At 38.7% G+C, this 11,070-nt stretch overlaps 1 protein-coding gene across 2 annotated transcripts in view; it reads left to right on the top strand.

Moving 5' to 3' along the window:
* The first annotated feature begins 5,019 nt into the window (after nucleotides 1–5,019).
* Nucleotides 5,020–11,070, top strand: part of ARHGEF26 (Rho guanine nucleotide exchange factor 26) — a 162,628-nt gene continuing 156,577 nt past the window's right edge. The window contains exon 1 of one of the 2 annotated variants that reach the window (XM_027543198.1): nucleotides 5,020–5,097. The gene's annotated coding sequence lies outside the window, so the exon portion shown is untranslated. The remainder of the gene's footprint in view (nucleotides 5,098–11,070) is intronic. The other variant, XM_027543192.1, reaches the window with a different exon arrangement.

Below are 11,070 nucleotides of genomic sequence, written 5' to 3'. Positions count from 1 at the left end.
ATTTACAGGGCAGCAATGGAGAAACAGACATAGAGAATAGACTTATGGACATGGGGAGAGGGTGAGATGTATGGAAAGAGTAACATGGAAACTTATATTACCATATGTAAAATAACCGACGGGAATTTGTTGTATGGCTCAGGAAACTCAAACAGGGTCTCTGTATCAACCTAGAAAGGTGGGGTGGGGAGGGAGAAGGTGGGGGAGGTTCAAAAGGGAGGTGGTGTATGTATACCTATGGCTGATTCATGTTGAGATTTGACAGAAAACAACAACATTCTGTAAAGCAATTATCCTTCGATGAAAAATAAAGTTAAAAAAATATCTTTTTTAGCTCACAGGAAGCATCTGCTGGAAGGATGAAGCCATCTTCTGGCTTTCCAAATAAAGTCTCTGTTCTTTGCCCCAGCAACTCGTCTCTCAATTGGTTGGCCTGTCATTCAGTGAGCAGTACGAGCTTGGACTTGGTAACAAAACCATATGGTTATTGCACATAAGAGAAGGAGCAGAACAGATACCAAAAACACAATCACAATGACCATGTAATGCCTTTAAAAGGAATCTCTGTCTGAGGGATGATGAAGCTGTTCAGCATTTTAAAAAATTAGTCCAGGCTCTTAGCCATTAAACCTTGATTTACCACCACCTTCTCTAAATAAATGCAGCCTCCTCTGAAACAATTCTTAGTGCAGAGGTCAGAAACTGGTAGGCCACAGATGGATTTTGTTAGGACCACACATTGCTGGTCCACAGAATATTTTTAAGATTTCAAACTAGCTACTAAGGCTTTAAAAATTAGGAGATTTTGCATTAAAAAAAAAAAATCTAGGTTTCTGGCTTCTCTTGAATCAGAAGCTCTCCCTCTGGCAGTGCCAAGCCCACATTCCCACGTGGCAACAATACACTGAAGCTGAGTAGCAGCCACTCCTGTTAGACAAGGCGTCCATTTTCCAGACTCCCACAGATCTCCACAGGCTATTTTGCACAGGTAAGTTACCTTTAGGCCTCTGTAGACTCATTAGTCTGTGATCAGTCTCAAGGCCTGGATATGAACTTGCCCACCCACAGTGCTCATGCCCTCAATATGGTAACAATCGAGCTTCCCCAGCACTGATCTTGCACTCCAGATGGCAGAAATGCTGTAAATTGTGGCTAAGGAAGTAACAGCCTAATCCAGAGCTACTTTGCACAGGCTCTATGTGCAGACTCAACTGAATACCCTATCTGGAATGGAAAACTTCAGAGAATGGAAACTTCTTCCTTTCCCCTTTATCATTATAGGCTAAGTTTTAACATGACAAAGTTTTTCTTTAATTGGCAAATCGTAATCCTAATTGTTTAAGTATGAGTAGAAAAAAATCAATAGTCAAAAGGATCAAAAGTACAAAGGGAAGGGATTAATCTGAGAAATTGTACTCCTTAGCAAGCAAATTTACTTCAAGAAACCAAAAATCTTTCTAAGAAATTTCTAATTCGTAGTCTCTGTAAATGTCTAAAGGATATTGTTTCTATTGTGAGTACATTCTAAGGTCTGAAGAGGTTTTAACAGAAGAAAAAGCAATGACCAAATTTTCTTTATCTGTTTTCTTTAAATTTTTTAAATTGAAGTACAGTTGATTTATAGGATTTCAGGTGTACAGCAAAGTCATTCATATATATATATTCTTCTAAAAATTTTTATTAAAGTGTAGTTGCTTTACAGTGTGATTTATAATTTCTGCTATACAGCAAAGTGGTTCAGTTATACATATATATATGCTTTTCCATTCTTTTCCATTATGGTTCATCACACGATATTGAATATAATGCCCAGTGCTATACAGTAGGACCTTGTTGTTTATCCATTCTATATATAATAGTTTACATCGGCTAATCCCAAACTCCTAATCCTTCCCTCCCTATTTGCAACAACAAGTCTGTTCTTTATGTCAGTGAGTTTGTTTATTTTGTAGCTATGTTCATTTGTGTCATATTTTAGATTCCACACATAACTGATATCATACGGTATTTGTCTTTCCCTTTCTGACTTACTTGGCTTAGCATAATCTCTAGGTCCATCCGTGTTGCTGCAAGTGGCATTATTTTGTTCTTTTTCTATAGCTTGGTATACCTGGTGGCTCAGATGGTAAAGGATCTGCCTGCAATGTGGGAGACCTGGGTTCAATCACTGGGTTAGGAAAGTTCCCCTGGAAAAGGTAACAGCCACCCACTCCAGTATTCTAGCCTGGAGAATTCCATGGAGTGTATAGTCCATGAGGTCACAAAGAGTTGGCCACGACTAAGCAACTTTCACATAGCCATATATATATCTATATATATAGACATATAGATATTCTTTTTCAGATTCTTTCCATTATAGGGTACTACAAGATATTGTAGTTTCTCATGATGTACTCTGCATAGAAGTTAAATAAGCAGGGTGACAATATACAGCCTTGACGGACTCCTTTTCCTATTTGGAACCAGTCTGTTGTTCCATGTCCAGTTCTAACTGTTGCTTCTTGACCTGCATACAAATTTCTCAAGAGGCAGATCAGGTGGTCTGGTATTCCCATCTCTTTCAGAATTTCCCACAGTTTATTGTGATCCACACAGTCAAAGGCTTTGGCATAGTCAATAAAGCAGAAATAGATGCTTTTCTGGAACTCTCTTGCTTTTTCGATGATCCAGCAGATGTTGGCAATTTGATCTCTGGTTCCTCTGCCTTTTCTAAAGCCAGCTTGAACATCTGGAAGTTCATGGTTCACGTATTGCTGAAGCCTGGCTTGGAGAATTTTAAGCATTACTTTGCTAGCATGTGAGATGAGTGCTATTGTGCGGTAGTTTGAGCATTCTTTGGCATTGCCTTTCTTTGGGATTGGAACAAAAACTGACCTTTTCCAGTCCTGTGGCCACTGCTGAGTTTTCCAAATTTGCTGGCATATTGAGCACAGCACTTTCTCAGCATCATCTTTTAGAATTTGAAATAGCTCAACTGGAATTCCGTCACGTCCACTAGCTTTGTTCATAGTGATGATTTCTAAGGCCCACTTGACTTCACTTTCCAGGATGTCTGGCTCTAGGTGAGTGATCACACCATGGTGATTATCTGGGTCATGAAGATGTTTTTTGTACAGTTCTTCTGTGTATTCTTGCCACCTCTTCTTACTATCTTCTGTTTCTGTTAGGTCCATACCATTTCTGTCCTTTATTGAGCCTATCTTTGCATGAAATGTCCCCTTGGTATCTCTAATTTTCTTGAACAGACACAGAAATCAAGCTTAACAGTTACCAAAAGTGGGGAGGGATAAGTTAGAATTTGGGGATTAATAGATACACAGTGCTATATATAAAAAGGGTGGAAAAAAAAAGAAAATAAAAGGACCTAATGCTCAAAATTCTCCAAGCCAGGCTTCAGCAGTATGTGAACCGTGAACTTCCTGATGTTCAAGCTGGTTTTAGAAAAGGCAGAGGAACCAGAGATCAAATTGCCAACATCTGCTGGATCATCGAAAAAGCAAGAGAGTTCCAGAAAAGCATCTATTTCTGCTTTATTGACTATGCCAAAGCCTTTGACTGTATGCATCACAATAAACTATGGGAAATTCTGAAAGAGATGGGAATACCAGACCACCTGATCTGCCTCTTGAGAAATTTGTATGCAGGTCAGGAAGCAACAGTTAGAACTGGACATGGAACAACAGACTGGTTCCAAATAGGAAAAGGAGTCCGTCAAGGCTGTATATTGTCACCCTGCTTATTTAACTTCTATGCAGAGTACATCATGACAAACGCTGGACTGGAAGAAACACAAGCTGGAATCAAGATTTCTGGGAGAAATATCAGTAACCTCATATATGCAGATGACACCACCCTTATGGCAGAAAGTGAAGAGGAACTCAAAAGCCTCTTGATGAAAGTGAAAGTGGAGAGTGAAAAAGTTGGCTTAAAGATCAACATTCAGAAGACGAAGATCATGGCATCCGGTCCCATCACTTCATGGCAAATAGATGGGGAAACAGTGGCAAGAGTGACTGACTTTATTTTTCTGGGCTCCAAAATCACTGCAGATGGTGATTTCAGCCATGAAATTAGAAGACGCTTATTCCTTGGAAGGAAAGTTATGACCAACCTAGATAGCATATTCAAAAGCAGAGAAATTACTTTGCCAACTAAGGTTCATCTAGTCAAGGCTATGGTTTTTCCAGTGGTGATCTATGGCTGTGAGAGTTGGACTGTAAAGAAAGCTGAGCGCCGAAGAATTGGTGCTTTTGAACTGTGGTGTTGGAGAAGACTCTTGAGAGTCCCTTGGACTGCAAGGAGATCCAACCAGTCCATCTTAAAGGAGATAAGTCCTGGGTGTTCATCGGAAGGACTGATGTTGAAGCTGAAACTCCAATACTTTGGCCACCTGATGCAAAGAGCTGACTCATTTGAAAATACCCTGATGCTGGGAAAGATTGAGGGCAGGAGGAGAAGGGGACAACAGAGGATGAGATGTTTGGATGGCATCACCGACTCGATGGACATGGGTTTGGGTGGACTCTGGGAGTTGGTGATGGACAGAGAGGCCTGGCAGGCTGCGATTCATGGGGTTGCAAAGAGTTGGACACGATGAGCAACTGAACTGAAGTCTATTTCTATTTTATAAGGAAGTTCATTTGTATCATTTTTTTAGATTCCATAAATAAGTGCTATCATATGATAGCATTTATTTTTCTCTGACTTACTTCACTTAGTATGATGATCTCTGGATCCATCTATGTTGCTGCAAATGACTTTACTTCATTTCTTTTTATGACTGTGTAATATTCCCAACTGAACTGAACTGAACCAAACTGAATATTCCTTGATTGTTTGTGTGTGTGTGTGTGTACACACTATACACACATACGCATCTTTATCCATTCATCTGTCTTTGGATATTTAGTTTGCTTCTATATCTTGGCTACTATAATTGGTACTTCTACTAACATTAGGGTGCATGCATATTTTCAAATTAGAGTTTTCATCTTTTCCAGATATATCCCTAGGAGTTTGGATAATGCCTGAGTCTACACCCCCAGGGTGAGCTGCGGCCACCCTCTGCCTCTTCAGGAGACTATCTAAGACCAGCAGGTAGGTCTGGTCCCAGCTCCAATCAAATTACTGCTTTTTCCCTGGGTCCTGGTGCATGTGAGATTTTGTATGTACCATTTAAGAGTTAAACCCTTTTAGGGGGATGTGGAGAGGAGGCTTCTGCAGTTAAGCCCCACTGGCCTTCAAAGACAAATACTATAGGGGCTCATCTTCTAGGTGCTGGACTCCTGGGCTGGGGAGCCTGACATAGGGCTCAGAATTCTCACTCCTGTGGGGTAACCTCTGAAATATAATTATTTTCTAGTTTGTGAGTCACCTACCTAGTGGTATGGGATTTGATTATACTATGAGTCTGTTCCTCCTACCCATCTCGCTGTGGTTCCTTCTTTACATATTTAGTTGTCAAAGATCTTTTCTAGTAGGTTCCACTATTTTTTCATCAGTAGTTGTTCTGCAGATAGTTATTTTGGTGTGCTCATGAAAGGAGGTGAGTTCAGCATCTTTCTACTTACTTCTACATCTTGGTTGCTCTCCCCTTCATCTGGTTTTAAAGTCAAATTTATTGAGATATAATTTACATAGACTACAATTCACCTTTTTAAAGTGAAAAGTCTCCATGAATTTTAACAAATGTAAAATTTGTTAAAGTTTGGATTTTAACAAATGTATACAGTACCACAATCAACATATTAAACATTTCTATCACTCCACAGAATTTCTTCCAGCTCCTTTGTAGTCAAACCCCTGCCCTCACACTGAGACCCCTAAGAAACACTGATCTTTTTTCTGTCACTATAGATTTGCCTTTTCCACAGAATATAGCCTTTTGTGTTTGGCTTTTTTCACTTAATATAATGATTTTGAGATTAATTCATGTTGCATGTATAAGTAGTTTGTTCTATTTCATTGTGTGAATGCACTATAATTTGTTTATTCATTCACTGGTTGATGGAAATTTTGGTTGTTTCCACTTTAGAGCTACTATGAATAAAGGCGTTATAAACATACAAATCTTTGAAGGAATATATTTTTGTTCCTCTTGGTTATATTCTTAGGAACAATATTGCTAGGTCACATGGTAAATTGTGTATTTAACTTTATAAGAAACTGCCAAACTGATTTCCATCAGCAAGTTATGTGGTTTTGAGTTACTTGCAACTTGTCTACCCTTGATATTATCAGTCTTTTAAATTTCAGCCATTCCAGTAGGTGTGCAGTATCTCATTATGGTTTTAATTTACATTTTCCTAATGACCAATGGTGTAGAACATTTTTTTATGTGCATATTTGCCATTTGTACATCTTTTCTAGTTAAGTGTATGTTCACATTATTTGCTCATGTTTTTACTGAGTAGCTTTACATATGAGTAATTTATATATTATAGATAAAAGTCCTTTATGAAATACATGTTATGCAAGTATGTATGGGGATAATCAAATGGCATAAAAAAGCTTATACATATTTGAAAGCAAATTCAATTTTAAAATATGATTTCAGTAATGAAAAACCCATTAAATATTACAGAAAACATAATCAGTTATTTAGAAGGTTATTCAAGAAATTCTCCCAGATTTTAGAGCAAAAGATAAAGACATTAAGCTATGAAAAATGATAATAAACTTTTTGATTTAATAAAATACATAGGAGAAAATATCCCTGTACCCAGAAAACATGTCATTCTTCAAACTGAAAGTACATATAAAATATCTGTAAACTCAAATTACTTTCAAAGATAAAGGAAAAACATTTCTAAGAGCACCCAAGTGGAAAAAAAAACCAAGTTATTTCTCTAAGGAAAAAAAAAAAACAGATTGAACTCAGAAGTATCTGAAATAAAGGAAAAAAAGAGAAAGTTTACAGTCATGTTTTTCAAACATGCATAGTCATGAAATCAGTTTAATAGGTTTCCAATCCCAAAGAAAGGCAATGCCAAAGAATGCTCAAACTACCACACAATTGCACTCATCTCACACACTAGTAAAGTAACGCTCAAAATTCTCCAAGCCAGGCTTCAGCAATATGTGAACCGTGAACTTCCTGATGTTCAAGCTGGTTTTAGAAAAGGCAGAGGAGCCAGAGATCAAATTGCCAACATCCGCTGGAGCATAGAAAAAGCAAGAGAGTTCCAGATAAACATCTATTTCTGCTTTATTGACTATGCCAAAGTCTTTGACTGTGTGGATCACGATCAACTGTGGGAAATTCTGAAAGAGATGGGAATACCAGACCACCTGATCTGCCTCTTGAGAAATTTGTATGCAGGTCAGGAAGCAACAGTTAGAACTGGACATGGAACAACAGACTGGTTCCAAATAGGAAAAGGAGTTCGTCAAGGCTGTATATTGTCACCCTGCTTATTTAACTTCTATGCATAGTACATCATGAGAAACGCTGGACTGGAAGAAACACAAGCTGGAATCAAGATTTCTGGGAGAAATATCAGTAACCTCATATATGCAGATGACACCACCCTTATGGCAGAAAGTGAAGAGGAACTAAAAAGCCTCTTGATGAAAGTGAAAGTGGAGAGTGAAAAAGTTGGCTTAAAGCTCAACATTCAGAAAATGAAGATCATAGCATCCAGTCCCATCACTTCATGGGAAATAGATGGGGAAACAGTGGAAACAGTGTCAGACTTTATTTTGTGGGACTCCAAAATCACTACAGATGGTGACTGCAGCCATGAAATTAAAAGACGCTTACTCCTTGGAAGGAAAGTTATGTCCAACCTAGATAGCATATTCAAAAGCAGAGACATTACTTTGTCAACAAAGGTCCATCTAGTCAAGGCTATGGTTTTTCCAGTAGTCATGTATGGATGTGAGAGTTGGACTGTGAAGAAGGCTGAGAGACAAAGAATTGATGCTTTTGAACTGTGGTGTTGGAGAAGACTCTTGAGAGTCCCTTGGACTGCAAGGAGACCCAACCAGTCCATTCTGAAGGAGATCAGCCCTGGGATTTCTTTGGAAGGAATGATGCTGAAGCTGAAACTCCAGTACTTTGGCCACCTCATGTGAAGAGTTGACTCATTGGAAAAGACTCTGATGCTGGGAGGGATTGGGGGCAAGAGGAGAAGAGGATGACAGAGGATGAGATGGCTGGATGGCATCACTGACTCGATGGATGTGAATCTGAGCGAACTCCGGGAGTTGGTGATGGACAGGGAGGCCTGGCGTGCTGCGATTCATGGGGTCGCAAAGAGTCGGACACAACTGAGCAACTGAACTGAACTGAACTGAAACAATCTGTAATCACTTTAATCGTTCGTTGTGGTTAATAATTCTTCATACTAAACCTTTCCTGTGTAAATTATTATATGCTTTTCCTCTCCTAATTGGATACAGATCGATATAATGTGTGAACAAACTGTTCAAGAAATTAGAAAAAGAACAAAACAAAGAAAAATAAAAACATGATTAAAGATAACAGAAATTAATACATTTGGAAAGATTAGGTCAGTAGGATTGATTAAATAAACTTGAGAATCATTTGGAAAACAATGCCGTATATAAACAGATAAACTTGTATGGCAGTGTTAAATAATAATGCAAAAAATGCAGAATATTAATAATGGTACATAAAATAAAACTGATCTTAGAGGCACTTAAGATGGTTAAGAAAAAAATGAATTTAGGAAAATACAGAAACAAAGACTGACTCAAGAAAAGGTGTAAAATCTAAGTAGCTGAGTAATTCTGCAAGGAGTATAAAAAACTGCCCACCCAAAAGTCTGGTTCAAGCTGTTTCATTATTAACTTTTCCAGCTTCTAAAACACACACAGGTCTTGTGCTATTTAAGCTGTCTCAGAGGATAGGGGAAGAAGGAGAATTCTATTCATTTGAAGACTTCTCTAGGTTTCATAGTAAAGTTCAGACAGTAACATCCGATGAGATAGTAAAATTAAGAGTTATTATAAATAAAGCAACTGATTCAATGATTTATAGACCTTAAGTGGAAAGAAGGGAAAGACCGTATTTGTTGACGTCCCTATGGCTAGTGCCAAAATACCCTCTGGCCATAACTGCCCAGAAGAAACCATGGGTAATTTTTAAAACAATCATAGAATGGGATAGACCTTTTTAATTATGACATAAAAGAAAATACTGAAATATTTTATTTGGATGAGTAAAGCAATGAGCACATTTCTTTCAACAAATAATGTCTGTATATGAAATAGGTAATATTCAGTTCAGTTCAGTTCAGTCACTCAGTCATGGCCGACTCTTTACGACCCCATGGACTGCAGCACGCCAGGCTTCCCTGTACATCACCAACTCCCAGAGTGTGCTCAAACTCATGTCCATTGAGTCAGTGATGCCATCCAACCATCTCATCCTCTGTCATCCCCTTCTCCTCCTGCCTTCAATCTTTCCCAGCATCAGGGTCTTTTCCAATGAGTAAGTTCTTCGCATCAAGTGACCAAAGTATTGGAGTTTCAGCTTCAGCATCAGTCCTTCCAATGAATTACCAGGACTGATTTACTTTAGGATTGACTGGTTGGATCTCCTTTCAGTCCAAGGGACTCTCAAGAGTCTTCTCCAACACCATAGTTCAAAAGCATCAATTCCTCAGCACTCAGCTTTCTCTATGGTCCAACTCTCACATCCATATATGACTACTGGAAAAATCATAGCTTTGACTAGACAGACCTTTATTGGCAAAGTAATGTCTCTGCTTTTGAATATGCTGTCTAGGTTGGTCATAGCTTTTCTTCCAAGGACCAAGCATCTTAATTTCATGGCTGAAATCACCATCTGCAGTGATTTTGGAGCCACAAAATATAAAGTCTCTCGTTGTTTCCATTGTTTCCATCTATTGGCCTTGAAGAGATGGGACCAGATGCCATGATCTTAGTTTTCTGAATGTTGAGTTTTAAGCCAACTTTTTCACTTCTCCTCTTTCACTTTCACCAAGAGGCTCTCGCTCTCTGCCATAAGGGTGGTGTCATCTGCATATCTGAGGTTATAGATATTTCTCCTGGTAATCTTGATTCCAGCTTGTGCTTCATCCAGCTCAGCATTTCTCATGATGTACTCTACATAGAAGTTAAAAAGGCAGGGTGACAATATACAGCCTTGACGTACTCCTTTCCCTATTTGGAACCAGTCTGTTGTTCCATGTCCAGTTCTAACTGTTGCTTCTTGACCTGCATACAGATTTCTCAGGAGGCACATAAAATGGTCTGGTATTCCCATCTCTTTCAGAATTTTCCACAGTTTGTTGTGATCCACACAGTCAAAGGCTTTGACATAGTCAATAAAGCAGAAGTAGATGTTTTTTTGGAACCCTCTTGCTTTTTTGATGATCAGTGGATGTTGTTAATTTAATCTCTGGTTCCTCTGCCTTTTCTAGATCCAACTTGAACATCTGGAAGTTCATGGTTCACGTACTGTTGAAGCCTGGCTTGGAGAATTTTGAGCATTACTTTGCTAGCATGTGAGATGAGTGCAATTGTGCAGTAGTTTGAACATTTTTTGGCATTGCCTTTCTTTGGGACTGGAATGAAAACTGACCTTTTCCAGTCCTGTGGCCACTGCTGAGTTTTTCAAATTTGCTAGCATATTGAGTACAGCACTTTCATAACACATTTTTTAGGATTTGAAATAGCTTAACTGGAATTCCATCATCTCCAGTAGCTTTGTTCTTAGTGATGCTTCCTAAGGCCCACTTAACTTCACATTCCACGATGCCTGGATGTTGCATTCCCAGATGTTTTAGAAGCTAAAAGCTGAAGGCAAAGGTAATATTACCTAAAGTGGAACCAGTGTTTTCTCAACGTGAGGTCAAAGGATCACGTTCATTAAACTCATATGAATGCTTTATGAAATACAGATTCATGGGCACTGACTCAGACTACAAAGTGAAAATCTCCTGGACACCAGAAGACCATGGTTGTCTAGGCAAGCTGACCTTGAGTCCTTTGAAAATACTTCTCAAGGCGATTCCTATGGGACTTGCCTTTAAGAATTCTACCCCTGTGAAGTGAAAGTCATTCAGTTGTGTCTGACTC

The sequence above is a fragment of the Bos indicus x Bos taurus genome, chromosome 1, assembly GCF_003369695.1.
Source record: "Bos indicus x Bos taurus breed Angus x Brahman F1 hybrid chromosome 1, Bos_hybrid_MaternalHap_v2.0, whole genome shotgun sequence".
Classification (NCBI taxonomy): domain Eukaryota; kingdom Metazoa; phylum Chordata; class Mammalia; order Artiodactyla; family Bovidae; genus Bos; species Bos indicus x Bos taurus.
The sequence above is the reverse complement of the archived record's forward strand: the minus strand, read 5'-3'. Positions and strand labels throughout refer to the sequence as shown.